Raw genomic sequence first — 19,512 nt, 5'->3', positions numbered from 1 at the left:
AAGACTATCAAGAGCAAAGGATAGTGGAAAAGATATTGAGGATTTTACCTCATAAATATGACAATTTGGTCATGACCATAGAAGAGGCAAAAGACCTCATTATTTTGACAATGGATTAGTTGATGGGTACTCTTCAAACCCATGAGCATAGGATTAACAAATTTGCATCTTCTTCTTCCCAAGAGCAAGCATTCAAGGCTTAGTCAAATCCAAGAGGAAGGGGGATTGAAAGAAATGGCTAAGGCAGAAACTCCAGAGGTTGAGGCCAAGGTAATGGAGGACAAAGAAATGTTGTAGGGAAAATCTCAAGAAGAGCAGATGGAGCCAGTAGCTCACAAAATACTTCAAGAGAAGGTTGTTAGGAATAAGGTGTCTCAACCTTGTATAATTCCTATTCTTATTATTTGTTTTGTAAAATGTATTTCTTGCAAATAATGTTGATGTGTCGACATCTTGAATTGTGTGTAAGGAGATCATGACTAAAATGGTTATGACAGATTCCTATGACACGTAAGAGCTATGTTAGGAAGATTCAATGACAGGTGAAGACATGTGGCAACTAAGATATTTGAGTACTGTACACTCTACCCCAATAGTGGGGTTCGCCCCAAAAAAATTTTTGGGGTTCCTATTTTCTTGGAGAATGGTAAAACCCTAATACAATTTACCTTTGGGAGTAGCCCTAAAGTGAAGTGCATGTTATAAGCATTTTTAGGGTTGTGAAGAGAAGCGATGCGAAAAAGGTGTATTGTTGGTACTACGAGTAGCTACTGGAGTCTTTTGTTGTTGATGTTGAACTTGCATTGCAAGTGTATTGTAACCTGGTGTTGAAGATAATACATTGTGCACGTTTGGAAGGGGTGGGGTTGTTTTACTGAAAGGTTTTTCCCTACCAAAAAATCCTTGTGTTATGTGTTCCTTTCTCTGTCTATTTTCTGTATGCATGTTTGGCTGCAATATTGTTGTTTACATGATATTGAATCGGTAAGTGTAGAAGATTGTAATAGGATTTGCATCATACTTTCCTTATGAGATTAGTGTAGGAAGCTGTTTTTGCACCTGAGTTTCCTTACAAGTGGTATCAGAGGTTGATCAACTTTTAATCCTAGTTGTTGGGTAGGGTTTTTTGAGCTAATCTCAAGTTGAGTGGGAGTCTTGTGCAGAGCATCCTGAATCTTATTTGCAGATTGAGATGGAAAGTTCATCATATGGAAGAATGGAGGTGGAGAAATTTAATGGCACTAATTTTGAGTTGTGGAAACTCAAGATGGAAGACATGTTAGAAGATTGTGACCTATGGGAAGCGACTACAAGCACTACAAGACCAGAAACTATAGCTCAAGCAAATCGGGATATCAAAGACCGTAAAGCTAAGGGTCTCATAAGACTCTGTTTAACCGATGTAGTCCTTCTGAATGTTCTAGATGAGAAAACCACACATAGTTTGTGGGAGAGACTTGGGGCTGTGTATCAGGCCAAACTTTTGGTGAACAAGTTGTTCCTGAGGAAAAAGTTGTATTCTCTGCGAATGGAGGAAGGTGGATCCTTAACAGATCATTTAAATGCATTTAATCTGCTGGCTGCACAGTTGACATAAGCTGGTGTCAAGTTATAGGAGGAGGATCGTTGCTACACACTTTTTTGTTCTTTACTGGATTCATGGGACCATCTTGTGATGGCTCTCGAAAGCACATTAGTCACTTTCAAAATGGATGATGTGGTGTGTTCGCTGCTATCAAAGGAGATGTGGAGAAAGGCTTCCATTTCAGAAAAAGAAGCCCTTGCTATTCATGGGAGATCCACGGAAAGAGGAAAGAAAAATGACAATAAGTCTAAAAATAAGGGTAGATCCAAATCCCATGGGAAGTCAAAGACTTCCAATAAGTCCAAGGCAAAATGTTGGAATTGTGATAAGACTGGGCACTTCCGTAAAGACTGTAAAGAGCCTAAGAAGAAGAAGAAAGCCTCAGATTCTGGTTCTGAAAAATCTCAAGAAGATGGTGATGCATTCATCGTAGCTTTGGTAGCCCATGCATCTGATGATGTGTGGTTGGTTGACTCGGGTGCATCTTTTCACATGACCTCTCATTGAAACTATTTCTCAAGATATGAAGAGTTTGATGGTGGAAAGGTGTATTTGGATGATGATTCTCACCTAAAGATAGTTGGACGTGGAAGGGTCACTATCACATTTCCTGATGGACGAGTAAAGGGAATCAATGGATTTATGCACATTCCAGGTTTGGCACGAATCCTATTATCTGTAAGTATGCTAAATGATGTAGGTGTGCAAGTTGTTTTTTCTAAAGATGGATGTAAGATGATGAGAGGAGCTATGGTGCTTGCTAAGGGTACTAGGAGAGGTACTTTGTTTTAGCTTGATGCATACATTTCTTAGTGTAATAGTTCTTCTATTTCAAAGAAGAGAGAAGCTATCACTTCATCTCCACCATCTGAATGAGCAGTAACGAAGACTGTGGTTAGTGGTTCTGATGGTAGTGCAACAAGTGTACCTAAGGGTGCAAACTATTTGGAAGGAAAACTTCCTATAGAAAAGACAATGTTGTGGCATATGAGATTTGGCCACATTGGTGAGAAGAGACTCAAAACCCTGAAAAACAAAAATCTCGTTGAGGGGTTAAATGATTGCAATCTCGAGTTCAACTTCTGTGAACACTGTGTATATGGTAAACAAAATCGTGTTCAGTTTTACTCTAATTCTCACAAATCTTCTGATGTTTTGGATCTTATTCATTCTGATGTATTTGGTCCTGTAAATGTTCGTTCAATCTCCAAGTCTGTATTTTTTGTATCTTTCATAGATGATTACAGTAGAAGGACATGGATTTATTTCCTTAAAATTAAGACACAAGTCTTTAGTCAATTCAAGGAATTTAAAGCCCTTGTAGAGAATCAGACTAGTAAGAAGATTAAGTGTGTGAGAACTGACAATGGTGGTGAGTTTTGCTCAGTAGAGTTTGAACAGTTCTGTAAAGAACAAGGAATCGAGAGGCATAAGACAACTCTGTATACCCCATAGAAAAATGGAGTTGTAGAGAGAATGAATAGGACATTGATGGAGAAGGCTAGGAGTATGCTTAGTGGAGCTGGTTTAGAACAAAGGTTTTGGGCCGAAGCTGTGGCCACTGCTTGCTATCTAGTTAATAGATCTCCTACATCAGCCCTTGTTGGTAAGACACCCATGGAGTTGTGGTCTGGTAAGAAGCCTTCAATTAGACATCTTCATGTTTTTGGTTGTGAAGCTTATGCACATATTCCCATGGAGAAAATATCTAAGTTGGAAAACAAAGTTGTTAAATTTATTTTCATCAGGTACAGTGCTAGTGTGCAAGGATACAAGCTTTGGGATCCTATGACTAGTAAGGTGTTATATAGTAGAAATGTTATTTTTAGAGAGCTAACATCTTCTCCTATTGTGCTACAACCAGATGAAAAAGAAAAGGAAAAAGATGTTGTTCAGTTGCCTCCTACCCCTCAGAAGACTGAACAGAGAGACCATGTTGGGTCTAATGATGAGGAGAGCTCTTGCAGCTTTGATAGTTCAGAAGAAGAGGAAGAACAACCTCAACCTTATCCCTTGAGGAGATCCATGAGAGAAAGAAAGAAACTAGAAAGTTTTGGTTATTCTATGTTAGATTCCAGTTGTGCTTTTGCTTTGATTACTAACATTGATGAGCCTAGATCTATGAAAGAGGCTTTGGGCATGGAAGATGCAGGTTCCTAGATTGAGGCTATGGATGATGAGATGACTTCATTAGAGAAAAAAAAACATGGGACCTTGTACCTTTGCCTAAAGGGAGAAAATTTGTTGGCTGTAAATGGGTGTTCAAGAAGAAATTCTGTGCAGATGGCAGTGTTGAAAGGTACAAAGCTAGATTGGTTGCAAAGGGGTATTCACAGGTAGAGGGAATAGATTATGGTGAAATATTCTCTCCTGTTGCAAAGTTGACATCCATTAGATTTCTATTATCTCTTGCTACATCATATGATTTAGAGATAGAACAGATGGATGTGAAGACAACTTTCCTTCATGGTGATTTGGAGGAAGAGATTTATATGTCATAGCCTGAGCACTACATTGTTAAAGGTAAAGAATCCTTAGTTTGCAGATTAAAGAAATCTCTATATGGTTTGAAGCAATCTCCTAGGATGTGGTACCTTAAGTTTGATGCCTTTGTATTGTCAATTGGATTTGTAAGATCGAAATCAGATCATTGTGTTTATTTGAGAATTGAAAATGATTGCCTTCTTATTGTTGCATTATATGTTGATGATATGTTGCTATTTGGGAAGGGTAAGGGTATGATTTCTAATTTTAAATCTCAGTTGTCAGCACAGTTTGAGATGAAAGATCTTGGGGCAGATAGGTACATCTTGGGTATGGAAATCAGTAGAGATAGGTCTAACAGAAAACTTTGGTTGAGTCAGAGTAAGTATGTGAAGTCTGTGTTAGACAGGTTCAGCATGACAGATTGTAGACCACTATGTGTTCCTATTCCTGTGGGAACAAAGTTATCTATATATGATTGTCCAAAATCTCCTAGTGAGGTGGAGGACATGAGTAGAGTACCTTATGCTAGTGCAGTTGGCATTCTTATGTATGCTATGGTCTGTACTAGACTAGACATTGCCCAAGCAGTGGGAGTCCTGAGTCGATTTATGGCTAATCCTGGACGAATACATTGGGATGCAGTTAAGCGAGTATTAAGATATTTGAGGGGTACATCAGATTACTCCATATGCTATCATGGTAACTCTTTTGGATCTCAGCATTCAGTTTGTATTCATGGGTTTGTGGATTTAGATTGGGCAGGTGATATTGATCATAGGAGATCCACCAGTGCTTATGCGTTCACTATGTTTGGTGGTGCCATCAGTTTGATGAGCAAGCGACAACCTGTGGTTGCTTTGTCCACTACAGAAGTTGAGTACATGGCTTCTACTCATGCTTGTAAGGAAGCCATTTGGCTTAAAAGATTGTGTTCTGATGTTGGTGTTGATGCAGAACAGATTACTATTTGGTGTGAGAGTCAAAGTGCTATTTGCCTTGCAAAGAATCCAACTTTCCATGCCAGAACGAAGCACATCGATGTGCAGTATCACTTTGTGAGAGATATGGTGAAAGATGGAAAGGTAAATTTGGAAAAGGTAGATATTGTGAAGAATGTTGCAGATGCATTAACGAAACCAGTGGGCACTAAGACATTCAGATGGTATTCATAGTCCATGGGCCTTTTGGCCTATAGCGGTTAGTTCCTGTTATGTTCTTGTTGCTCTTACAAGGTGTTCGACTAGTGGGAGAATGTTAGGAATAAGGTGTCTCAACCTTGTACAATTCCTATTCTTATTATTTGTTTTGTAAAATGTATTTCTTACAAATAATGTTGATGTGTCGACATCTTGAATTGTGTGTAAGGAGATCATGACTAAAATGGTTATGACGGATTCCATGACACATAAGAGCTATGTTAGGAAGATTCAATGACAGGTGAAGACATGTGGCAACTAAGATATTTGATTACTGTACACTCTACCCCAATAGTGGGGTTCACCCCAAAAATTTTTTTGGGGTTCCTATTTTCTTAGAGAATGGTAAAACCCTAATATGGTTTACCTTTGGGAGTAGCCCTAAAGTGAAGCGCATGTTATAAGAATTTTTAGGGTTGCGAAGAGAAGTGATGCAAAAAAAGGTGTATTGTTGGTATTGCGAGTAGCTACTAGAGTCTTCTGTTGTTGATGTTGAACTTGCATTGCAAGTGTATTGTAACCTGGTGTTGAAGATAATACATTGTGCAAGTTTTGAAGGGGTGGGGTTGTTTTACTGAAAGTTTTTTCCCCACCGGAAAATCCTTGTGTTATGTAGTCCTTTCTCTGTCTATTTTCTGTATGCATGTTTGGCTACAATATTGTTGTTTACATGATATTGAATCTGTAAGTGTAGAAGATTTTAATAAGATTTGCATCATACTTTCCTTATGAGATTAGTGTAGGAAGCTATTTATGCACCTGAGTTTCCTTACAGAGGTAAGAAAAACTACAACTCAAATAAGAGTAATGTATAATGCTACTATTTTCATAAATATGGGCATTATGCAAGTGAATATTGGAAGAAGCAAAATGATCAGTCAGGAGAAGCAAATATGGCTGATGTGAACATGGGAAGTGGAAACAATGCCACTGCCTTCGTCATGTGTAATTTTGGTGAAGAAGGAAGCCTTGAGGTTTGGTACCTCGACAATGGATGTAGCAACCACATGAGTGGTAATGAAACCTTGTTTTCATTCATTGACAAGAGTTTCAAATTTGAAATTAAAATGGGTAACAATGGAACCCTACTAGTTGTGGGCAAAGGATCTATTATTGTCCACACCAAGAAAGGTGAGCAGAAGGAAATACAAAATGTGTATTTTTCTCCTAGTATGAAGCACAATTTGATGAGCATTGATCAACTCATTCAAAATGAATACAAACTATTGATGGAGAATGACACGTGTGTCATTCATGAAAAAGGTGGGAGCAAGAACTTACTTGCAGTAGTTCAAATGACAAAGAACATAATATTTTCCTTGAAGATAGAGACATGTTTCTCATCTCAAGTTAGTGTTGCACCTCCCACACAATTAGCTCTGAGTGTAATTGAAGACCCCTCACAGCTATGGCACCTTAGGTATGGTCACCTTGGCTATGCTAGTTTAAATCTGTTGTCAAATAAAAGAATTGTAGAAGGTTTGCCATGCATAGAAAATTCATGTGACAAGTGTGAGGCTTGTATTTTGGGTAAGAAACATAGGCTTCCCTTTAATTCTAGAAATTTTAGGAGGGCTAGATATCCATTAGAGTTAGTGCATACTGACCTAGTCAGTCCTATGCAAGTTTCTTCCATTGGGGGGAGTACTTATTTTATATCCATTAGAGTTAGTGCATACTGACCTAGTCAGTCCTATGCAAGTTACTTCCATTGGGGGGAGTACTTATTTCATGACATTTATTGATGATTTCAGTCATAGGACATTGTTGTATTTCTTAAAGATAAATTTGAAGCATTTGAAAAATTTGTAGAATTTAAAGCCCAAGCTGAAAGAGAATGTGGATATTATATCAAAGTCTTAAGATTAGATAGAGGAGGGGAGTATACCTCCAATTCTTTTCTAATTTTTTACAAGAAACATGGCATAAAAAAAGACCTCATAGCCAGCTATACACCACAGTAGAATAGAGTGTCTAAAAGAAAGAACATGACCATTGTTGAAATGGCAAGGAGCATGATGAAAGAGAAAGGCCTCCCAACTAAATTTTGGGGAGAGGCTATGGCAACAATAGTTTACCTAATTAATAGGTGTCCCACAAAGGCTGTCTGTGATAGAATTCCAATGGAAGCATGGTCATGAGGAAGATGGATAGTTGAACACCTAAGGGTGTTTTGATGTGTTGCATATGCACATGTGCCTAAAGAGCAAAGGAAAAAATTGGATGACAAAGGTGTGAAGTGCATCTTCATAGGGTACAGCTTAGAATCAAAGGCATATAGATTGTATGACCCATTGAACAACAAGATGACTCTCTCAAGAGATGTAGAATTTCTTGAAAATCAGTCTTGGTATGGTCCAACTGATGAGTCATCGAGCACTTCAAGTAAAGTGCCAATTATTAGTGAAGAAGATGCTGATGAATAGCAAGAAGAATGAGAAAATAGAAGAAAAGGCTAGCAACCTCAGTAATTGTCGAGCTCCGCTAGGCATGACCGAGTGTTAGTTCTGAGCACCAATGAAGACTGAACTAGTTGGTAAGGCAGCAGCAATGAAAAGTTTGATCCCACACTCTCCTCCTTGTTACCAAGAAAGATCAAGAGTCTTAGGGAGATATACCAAGATGAAAGGTAAGAAGATTATGATGAGAGTGTTAGTTTTGTATTATTTTCTCATAGTGATCCAATATATTTTGAAGAAGCTATTAAGGAGAAGAAATGGTGTAAGGCCATGGATGAGGAAATAGATGCTATAGAAAGAAATGAGACGTGGGAGCTAACTAAATTGCCTCCCAAGAAGCAAGTGATTGGAGTGAAATGGGTCTACAAGACCAAATGCAATGCTAAAGGCAAGATTGATAGGCATAAGGCAAGGTTGGTAGCCAAGGGCTACAAATAGTAGTATGGTAGAGATTATGATGAGACATATGCCCCAGTTGCAAGAATGAAAACCATGTGTGTTGTCATAGCAATTGCAGCTCAACACAAATGGAAGGTATATCAAATCGATGTGAAGTTCACCTTCCTAAATGGTGTATTGAAGGAAGAAGTATATGTGGAGCAGCCACCTGGTGATGAAGTTGTAGGTGAAGAACACAAAGTATATAGATTGAGGAGAGTTCTTTATGGGCTTAAGAAAGCTCCAAAGGCATGGTAAAGTAGGATTGACTCATATTTGATGAGCAATGGCTTTAGCAAAAGCAATGGTTAGCCTACTCTCTACATCAAGGCAACAAATAGAAATGTGTTAATTGTTGTCTTGTATATAGATGATTTGATTTTTACTGGTAATGACAAGGCTCTAATTGGTGAATTCAAAGAGGCCATGAAATGAATTTGAAATGACAGACCTTGGTCTCTTGAATTATTTTCTAGGCATAGAAGTAAAACAAATGCATAAAGGCATCTTCATCTCTCAAGAAAAATATGCAAGGTAGATCTTGGAGAGATTTAAAATGTAGAATAGTAAAGCAACCCCAACACAAACAGTAGTAAGTCTAAAGTTGAGCAAGGAAGAATCTAGCAAGAGAGTGGATCATATAAGAGTATGGTTGCAAGTTTAATGTATTTGACTACAACTCGACTAGACCTAATGCATGCAGTAAGTTTGATTTTCAGATTTATGGAAACACCAAAGGATTCCCATTGGCAAGCGGGAAAGAGGATCCTAAGGTATGTGAAAGGTACCAAGGGATTTGGGATTTTATATACTGCAACAAATGAATTCAAGTTGGTAGGTTATACATATAGTGATTGGGCTGAAAGTATAGACGATAGGAAGAGCACTTCAAGATACATGTTCCATATGGGATCGAGTGAAATTTCATGGGCATCCAAAAAGCAACCTATTGTTGCTCAATCTATAGTAGAGGTTGAATACATAGCAGCAAATGCAGTAGCATATCAAGCAATTTGGCCAAGGAAGATCTTGACAGATTTGAATGGAAGGCAAGATGATGGAACCACAATTTATTGTGACAACATCTCATCAATTGCATTGTCCAAGAATCCAGTCTTCCATGGGAGAAGCAAACATATTGAGATTAGATATCACTTCATCAGAGAGTTGGTGGAGAATGAGGATATCAAGATGGAATTTTTTAAGTCTGAGCAGTAGCTAGCAAACATTTTTACCAAGCTATTAGGCATTGGAAGTTTGGTACACCTAAGAGAGTGTCTTGGTGTAATTGATTTGGATTATTAGTGATCCTTGTTTGTGGGTCTCAAGCAAAAGGGGGAGTGTTGAAAATTAATGTTGAGTGCCTTCAGGTTGTCCTCAAGCCCCACACCCATCTACCCTATCAGTTTGTTTCTAGTAGGCATCCATGGACGATAGGCATTTATTTTGGTAGGTGATTTTGAAATTTGAACATTGAGAGGAAAAATTGAATATGACAAAAGGGAATGTTTCTACATTCAAACATTGAGTCAATTTAGAGTTTAGCAGAGTAGAACAGAGCGGAGCAGAGAAGGAAGAAAAAGAAAGTGATCAGCAGATCCATCTTTCCAGTTGCATGTGTTTTATCTGTTCATTCTACAAGTTCTTTATTGTTGGTTTTGTCTTGTTGAAGTAGTGATTTCTCAAGGCACCATTATATGCAGCCATTAGAGCTACACGTTTAAAGTTCATTGAAGTTTGAAGTTTTACCAGTTTAGGGTTATTTTAGGGTTTTTTGGTTGAAGCTAAATGCTCCCAAATTTTGTAATATTTATAATCAAAGTTGAATAGAAGGCAAGCAGGCATACTTGAATCCATTTTCCTTTCTTTTATTCATTGCATTTGAGAAAATTTGTTTAGAAGTTTCAAGCTTTGGCTGTCTGGTTTTAACGGTGGAAACATTTACGTTGAAATTTCACTAAGTTATAATTTTTCTAGTTTGAGCCAAGCTCACTCGACATCCATTGTTGCCAAGCATTTCTCTTTGTGTGTTGAGCTTACTCAGCTTCTTCATGTGCAGAGCTAACTCGGCATCTACTGCCTATCACTCAGCACCTTCATGTGCCGAGCAAACTACCACTCAGCTCATTAAGGTGTTGAGCAAAACTGGCAGTTTGCAATTGTTAGTGCCGAGAAATTTTTTTGAAGTTATGACTTATTTCTCACAATTTAAAGAGTCTCCCTCCAACCAAAGATTTTCAATCCTGATAGCAAGAACCAACTTGACAACTTGAAGAGCCATACTGGCCTCTGTGTAATGGTTTGTCTAGTCCCTAAAGGATAGGAACAGGCTGTAAACCTAATTTTGTGTTATAAATATACAAACTTAATAAATTATGCATGTAAACCCTATACCTAATTTTTAATTGTTTCAAATTTCTTACAGGGAGCCAACAATGGTAAAATATCATTCCAATAATGTGAAAATTTTCTTCTCAGCAATTTATAACACAGTCAACGGTATTGCTCGAGATGCTTGGGGCTTTCAACAAAGGGATATGAGCACCCATTTAAGGGAAATGGTGTATATATTTTGGTAATATGAGCTACCTGATGGTTCGTTTATATATTATGCTGATTGAATTCTTTTATTGCTCTTTTGTGCTTATATGAGAGTGGTACAAGCTACCAACCTCAATGTTGAAGGAAGTTGAATGGATCAAAAATAGATATATACCAACAATGGGAATAGGAAAAATAACAATTGGCTTGGAACCAATTATTTTTACATCACTCTATTTTGGAGGGCTTAAGATTTTGGAGAAAATTGTCAATCATCCTGAATATAAGAATCTAATGGATCTTGTCAATATTTGTGAGGGCTTAAGATTTTGGAGAAAATTGTCAATCATCCTGAATATAAGAGTCTAATGGATCTTGTCAATATTTGTGGGCGCCTTTTGAATGATATTCAGAGCTATAAGGTAATAGGTTGAATTTAAATAATACTTTATTTGTATTATAATTGCTTTATTAAATTTGATTTATTTTATACTGTTATGTTTGGGTATTGTCCCCCTTTATCTCATTAAAAACTCGTTTATCATTGCTATTTTCTTTGTAATACTACAATTTTCCTGACATTTGAAGAGGAAGAAGTAAACTATTTATATATTTTTCAGAGCGAGAGCATGGAAGGAAAGCTCACCTCGGCGTCATTGTTCTTGAGAGAATATCCAGGGGCATCTGTTGAGAATTCTACTCAGTGGATTAGAGAAAGAGTAAATGACACCCAAGAATTACTGGAGAACTTATTGCAGCCTAGCTTTATACCTCCTGAGCAAGCAGTTATATTAGAATCTAGCCAAAATTGTCCACCTATATAACCTAATCAGTGACGAAATCACATGTCCCACTGCAATGCTCAAACATATGAGGACAAATATTTTCCATCCCGTCTGATAAATTCTTAAAGTGGTTATTTGAGATAGACACATTGTTGGATAATGATGTCAATCACGCAAGACGAAATGACATTAACAATGTTTACCATGCGGTTGGACTTTTTAAGATAGAGATTGTAGTGCTTTCGGTGTTCTGGAATTTTTTGAAAGCTCTTATTTGCGATGTAATGAACTCTTGTGTTTTAGAGGATGTAACTTTTATAAATGTTATTTTATTGTAATATTCATGGGAGTATAATACAAATTGAATGGCTGTAAAAGCCATAAAGACAAAATTTGTGCTCTTGGACCTGTCGCCCTGTAATAACGAAACCACTCGAAAAGCATGTTGCTCCTTTATTTTGCTTTACACAATAGTAAAGAAAGTAGTTAATCTAGGTTACTCTCCACACCATCTTATATCAATATTAGCAACAACAGCAGTTCTAAACCATTCGTCTCTAAAATCACCCTAATTACAAGTAGAGTTATAATCAGACATATTCGAAGTTGTTAGTGCAGAAAATCTAATGGATGGTCCAAGCAAACATAGAGCAACTCGGCCTTTCCTCACAATGCAGAGACTTTTGAAAAGCATATAGAAAAGAGAAATGGAAGAGCTCAATTAATAATATTATGGGTGTGTTTCAGTTTTTAGTTTGGTGGTCTTTGTAGGCATTGTGGTGTTGTTAGCTTGAGTTACATTCAACCGCACAAGCCAATTTACAATATAGATTATGTTTTTCTCTCAAACCTAAGCATTTCACATGGTATACTGAACACAAGGATGAGCTTCAAAATCACAGCCCAGAATCCAATTGACTGCATTGAGATATATTATGATAAGGTGGACAGTTACGCTTATTATGGATATCAAAGAATTGCGTGCGCCTCCATTGGTCGTTTTTATCAGGGAATCAAGAATACGACCATTCTAAGCCCTACTTTGACTAGGCATTGTCTTAAATTGGAGGATGTTTCAGGAGACTTGTCATTGGAGAATTTCTTTAAAGGTGTGCATTTTAGTATAAAATTGTTCGCTAGGATTAGATTCAATGTGTACGGTTGGAAGTCTAGTTACATTATAATATGAGTCTGCACAGTTGGAAGTCTGGTTTATTATTATATGAAACTCAGTTGTCATGTAAAGATTCAGATAAATGGGCGTGGTTCCTTTAAGCCGAACATATGCAATTTATACTTCCGATAGATCTAATTTTAACGTGAATTACTATCTATTATTAGCATGAATGGTGATGATATTCTTATGGGGGAGTATATTATATAATTCAGTGTTAATGTGTTGCATTCATGACAATATTTGTCATTGATATCGACATACTTGTTATTCTCTAAAGAGTGTAGTGTTACAAGGGAAGAAGTGTGTCTCATGGTTCAAAGATTGAAGATTAGCTTATGTGCACTTGAGGATACTATCACTATGTCCAGATGTTACAACTATCTGGGCATAACAAAATATTTAGACTATTTGGAATTATGAAGGATTCATTGAACATTTCTGAAAAGTGGGTACTATTATTTTGATTATATCTCTTAACAAGGATGGAATTGGCTTAAGCAGACCAAGGTAGAGGTTGAAGACATTTCAAGGAGACCTTGGAAAGTTTTGAAGATTGTGAGCTAATAGTTTGCTACTAATCTTGAAAAGATGTAAAATTGTAATGTAACGTGTATTCTAACATCTTAAGATTATTCTATGTTATATTATAAATTGGGAGAAAATCAAGGACAATTGAATACTAATTCTTTAGGAATTGGTTTAAAAGAAAGGTTGTTTCCATGGTTGTAATTATCAATGAGATCATCTATTTTTTATTCAAACTTAAATGTCAAATGTAGTGCAAATAGTTATTGAATGAGCAAACATAAATACAAATATCTTTTGATTAGAGAAGAGATTGATGTACATTGATGTACTATGAGCTTCAAAGGAAGTATGTTGGCAAATGAGCTACTAATTAATCACCTATAAAATCTTGGATATGCTTAATTAGAAAAATGTCTAATGAAGACTATTTCTACAACTATTTGGATGATAAGTTTAGTTCTCCTCCTTTCAACTCTTAACAAGGTTTCCACAAATTCTAAGAGGATTGGAATATCCTAACAAGAGTTCAAAGTCTCAAAACATGAACTCATATGTATTGATTGTAATTCATTGACTCCTAAAAGAATGTACCATTTCACAATGAATTTTTATACTAGTACATCAACTTGTGGGCATCATTCCCACTAGGGTTTTCTTAGTTAACATATCTAGTGTTATCATTCTATGGTTGTTTTATCTATTACTTACATATATCATAACGAATAAAGATATTGAGAGTTATTTTAAATGCATAATCCCCATAGAGGGCATCAGGTCCTTGAAGGAAAAAATTTACAACTAAAAGAATTCTGTGATGAATTTTAGAAAAGAAAGTCCAATGTTTGATGAACTTAACTATGATAGCTAGAAAGAATAGATGAAGACATGTCTAGTATGTGTGGGCAATGAATTTTTGTTGGTTACAATAAGTAAGAAGATTGAAATTGAGGAAGATAATCTTTTTGGGTGTGAAGAAGATAAAATAAATCTATTCATGTGGAATATTCTTGCTAGAGAAGCATTACTGATAGCCCTTCTTGAAATAGAATATGGATAGGTAAAAGCTTTAAGACTTACTAGTGAGAGTCAACTTTATTTACAAAAAATATTTCAAGGTGATGAATATGCAAGAAAGAATGGATTGTAGGATTGGATGTGTTTATTTGAATATTTTAAGATGTTGGAAGATGAAACTATAAGTGGTTATTTTGCTAGAAAATTAGAGATTGTTATGGGTATTAAGAGTCATGAAGGTTAAAAGACAGAAGATAAATTTGTACGAAAAATATTGAAAATTTTCATACCTACTTATAAATAGATAGGCCAAATGATTGTACAAGTTATTCATTGCACACTTAACTTAAGAAGACAGACTCTTCTTGTAGGATTATCGACACTTAAAATGTGAATAAAATATAATGGAGAATTAGCAAGAATGGAGACTACTTTTAGCATAAAAGAAATAGACCTACATTGACAAGAAGTGGAAGTACAAGTGGAGATTATACTAGTAGCATCTAAGCTAAAGATGAGAAGAAAAGAATACTGAGGAAGGCCTTCCTTTTCTTATAAAGCATGAACCTAAAGGTAACAAAATTATTATGTTTTGAAGATGTTAAAAACTTGGTCATATTTTATTCTAAATATCCTAAGAGAGTAAATATGTTTGATCTTAGAAAGCCTTACAATTGAAGTGTATCTAAGAATTTCTTCTATGTTTATGAGGATGGTGAAGTTTATTTTATGATGATAAATTTATTAGAAGATAGTGATGATGATGGTGAAATTGTACTTTTTTTTATTAAGGAAGAAATCCCTGAAAATGAATAAATAAGAGAAGAAAAAGAACTAGCATCATGAATTGAAAAGTAAAATTGTGATTGGGTCAGAGATAGTAGCTTTTCCTATCATTTGACTAAAGATATGAATAAATATGTTGAATTAAATAGCTATGATGAAATATTAGTTCAATTTAGAAATAGTGCTACATGTCACACAAAATGAAAGGGATGTATTACACTTATGCGAAGACTAAGACTAAATATGTTTAATTTGGGGATGGTTTTAAACAAAATCTTTTGAGTGTTGGACAACTTTTTGACAAGAGATATTAGTTCTATTTCATAGAGAATATCTACATCATCAAGGATAAAAATGGTAAATTAATTGGTACTAGTACAAGGACATGAAATAATGCATTTTAGTTTAATCCTTCTAAAATTACATGTTTAGTTGCTAAGGTGGATGACAATTGGTTATAACATAAGAGATATTTTCTTATCAATTTGAACAACATTGTAAAGTTCAGTACTACTTTTCTAGTTAGATATTTGTCTAAGATTGTAAAGTTTACAAACATGAAGTCCAAAAAATGTATATTGGTAGGGAAAAAGTAAAGTTCATTTCCAAGCAAGACATTTACTACTTCAGTAAAATTGGAGATATTAATAAGATAATTGTATAATGAAAAGTATATCAAGATTCCTAGTGATGATTTCACTAGAATGACATGGATTACATTTCTTACAGATAAATCTAAAGCTTTAAGAAATTCAAGATATTCAAGAGTAGAGCTGACAATGAATCTAGTTTGACAATTAAATGCTTCAGATGTGATAGAGGAGAATATTTATTTCAAAATAATTTTAACAATTTTTGTGATGTTAATGGCATAGAGAGATAGCTTTCAGCCCCTAAGACACCACTACAGAACAAGGTAGTGTAGATAAGAAATTGATTAGTAAGAAAAACAATAAGAGAATAAACATATCACATGTATTTTGGAAAGAAGCATTAAGAAAAATAGTATATGTACTAGAAATATAGTACTAAATAGACAAGGCACTGGTATGACATCTTATGAACTTTGGTTTGGACATGCACCTTTTGTGAAGAACTTTAGAATCTTGGGAAATAAATTCTATATTAAAAGAGATGATTATATTGTAAAGTTAGATTTGAGAAATGATGACGGAATATTTATTGGTTATTCATTAAAATGAAAAGAATACATATATTGTAAGTAATGATCAAATACCGTTGTCAAAACTGCTAATGTATGAATTGATGAAAAGTTTAGAATGGAAAGGATACATGACTAGGATTCTAATGGAGAGAATAATCAAGGAGACCACATTCTAAATTTTGGGCATGAATTATTTTATGAAATTGACCATTATTTTGAGACAAAATTACAAGGAGAAATACAGAAAGAAGAACCTAGGTATGAGCGTAGAGAAGAAATTAGAATTAAACATGTGAAAACTAACAAAAATGTGGCCAAGAATCACCCAACTAAATAGATAATTGGAAGCATGAACACATGTATTAAGACAAGGAATATGGTAAGGGAAGAAATGTGTTTAATTTTTCAAGTAATACCCCACCAAGGAATCCAAAGAATTAACCTAAAGTTTTGCTAAGTTTGGTAGCATTTTTTTTTTCTTTAAAAAAAAAAACATGAAAGTAATACTATTCACAACTGATACATGAATAATGGAAGTAATAGCAATAACCATCTAAAAGTGAACATAAACATAACAAGTTACATTCTTTAAGGATCCCTTAATGATGAACGACATCTAATTCAACCAACATTAATGAATCCATCTAGTACAACAACCACATGAAATAATAATGATAGGTCCAATGTTTACACATTACATTTCTAAATGCTCAATCATCCACTGTACATGCCACAGGGTATGAAAGGCCCAAAAGAATATACACATGTGAATTAAGGTACATCAAAGTAAAGACAACCATATGATACACAAGATAAATCACTAAAGATCAACATAACAAACTAAGTGCACATTTCCTCCCAACCGTAAATAGCATCATTAGACCATCGTGGATCCTAGCCATCCCTCCGCGCATAACATTCCAAAACACCAAAGAGATCATCGATATTAGCATAGTAGGAATGTCACTCCTGTACATACTACATCATATGTAGAAAATAATATAACATGCAAATATAAGCATAAAGTAACATCATCTAACATATTCTAATCACCAATGTAAGGATACATATCCACCATCATGAAGGACGCATTAGCCATGATGTCTCAACTGGATCTCCAATGATGAGTGGAAACAAACTACCACCCAACTGCGTGGAACCTAAGTGGTCCACTCCCACTATGCTAAGGAGATAATCTCAAGTCCCACACAGGCTATCAAAATCACATAGCATACAAAACTCTCTAAGTCTCAGAATCCTAAAAGTATACTAGCTCAAAGGTTCCAATCACAAAATTGACATCTAATCCCAGAGGCACACAATGACTTGTAGGAAACCTAGTATGCAAGCTGGATAGTGTCATCACATATATCATGTAGAAGTTACCCTAGCAGTTAGCTAAACTCCATGGGTCCCTACTGATCCTCATGCGGCCACTAGTATCCTCTCATACTGACAATGCATACTATGGAATGCAAGGTCACAACCAAGCATTTTCTTTACTCCCATCCTAGTTTGTACAAGCACTCAAGGCATGGGCAAGAACAAAACAATTATCTTTTTAGGTTCATTAAGTCAGTATTAGATGAGAATGTTTTGACTTATTAAACAACTTACAATGAGTTACATTGGCAGCCTCTTAGGGCCCCGACCTCCATTGCAAGCCACTTCCCAACACTACAAGCAGATAACCTACCTTAATACTCATGGAATCTTAAATCACCCCAGTCCTATAAATGCAACGGGAAAGAAATACCAAAAGATAATCCAAAATAAGAGCATCAAATATCCATAATAGAAGCATCAAATCTCCATGAGCAACTGGAAAGCATGCATAGAAAATCTTGACCACAACAGTTCTCTATTGGCAACTAAAGTATCACTGATAATCAAAAGTATCCATTGGTTCTCATTAACCAAAATATAACTCAAATCATACTGATCTAAGACTCCAAAATGGTTGAGCCAAACAAGTCACTACATGACATCATAAATCAACATTTCAGTCCCATCATGGCGACTAGAGAATAAACCAAGGATAACTGATCGATGACTCAGAAATGGTTAAGTCAAATGTCTCATACATAAGAATCTCAACTATAACAATCAGTAATTACAAACATTACATAGAGAATTCCATCACATAACCATGGTTGGGTTAATAAAGATTGGAAATAAAACATCATCATGACATTACAATCATAACTCTTGAGCCTCTAGTAGACATCCTATAACTGGTCAACACTAGTCAACCCAAAACCCAAAATAGAAGCATAAAGAAATAGACAATGCAAGCACATGTTTTGGTTTTACTAAAATTACATACTTGAATTTAAATGTGGAGGTTTTCAGTTTTCGTTTCAAGTTTTTAGATAATAAATGGAGAATCATTTGTACATTTTTCCCATCCCATCTATTTGTTAAAAGTTTCTCTCCGAAAACCTTTAAACTCAATTTTCTAATTATATTGTTTATATAAACATTGTTCAAAATTGACTCCTATCGAGTTCTGAAACCAATTATCAATTCAATAAATTGCATTATTAAAAACTTCGATTTAATCTTAATTAGACTAAGTTTAACTAAGCTAACTTATTAATATTTTTCTTTTTTTAAATAATATTTGACAAACTATCATTAATATTTTAAATCATTTATCTTTAAAGAATGACCCATTTAATTAACCTTTTAAATATAATAATAATTGTTCATAACTATATATACATATATACCTTTATATATATATATATATATATATATATATATAACAATTGAAAACGAATCACAAAATGCATTTTATCAATGTTGATACCGCATATAATAAAAATGCCACCACAAATGGTGGTACCATGCGGGCCTGCTACCGGCCACTACCACAATGCAGAGGTGGGGGTACGTGCTCGACCCTCCCTGCCCACATATAAAATGTGAACCATTTCTTTATAAAAAATTTATAACATTTTCTTTAAAAATGTAAATCGCGATGCGATTAATATTTGGTTCTCCAATAAAATAAATATGTATATATGTATATACATATATACATATGTATGTATATATATGTGTGTGTGTGTATATATGTGTATATACATATATATATATATATACACATGTAGAGATTAATTAAGCATAATATATATATATATATATATATATATATATATATATATATATATATATATATATATATATATATATATATATATATATATATATATATATATCTATATTTGCATATTTGAATTTGCATGTTCATATAAACACAATTTTCTAAAGGATTTCAATTTTAATGAAACCATGAAATATTTTTTCTCCAAATTTCTTCAATAAATTTGCTAATGGATTTTAAAC

At 34.9% G+C, this 19,512-nt stretch overlaps 1 pseudogene; it reads left to right on the top strand.

Annotated features, from left to right (window-relative positions):
• Nucleotides 1–11,335: 11,335 nt before the first annotated feature.
• LOC149561718 (uncharacterized) lies at nt 11,336–12,797 on the top strand (annotated as a pseudogene).
• Nucleotides 12,798–19,512: the final 6,715 nt, after the last annotated feature.

Source organism: Cupressus sempervirens, chromosome 4 (assembly GCF_028749045.1).
Source record: "Cupressus sempervirens isolate cs-2001-9-10 chromosome 4, ASM2874904v1, whole genome shotgun sequence".
Taxonomy (NCBI): Eukaryota; Viridiplantae; Streptophyta; class Pinopsida; order Cupressales; family Cupressaceae; genus Cupressus; species Cupressus sempervirens.
Note: the sequence above shows the minus strand (reverse complement) of the source record. Positions and strands in the feature narration are given on the sequence as shown.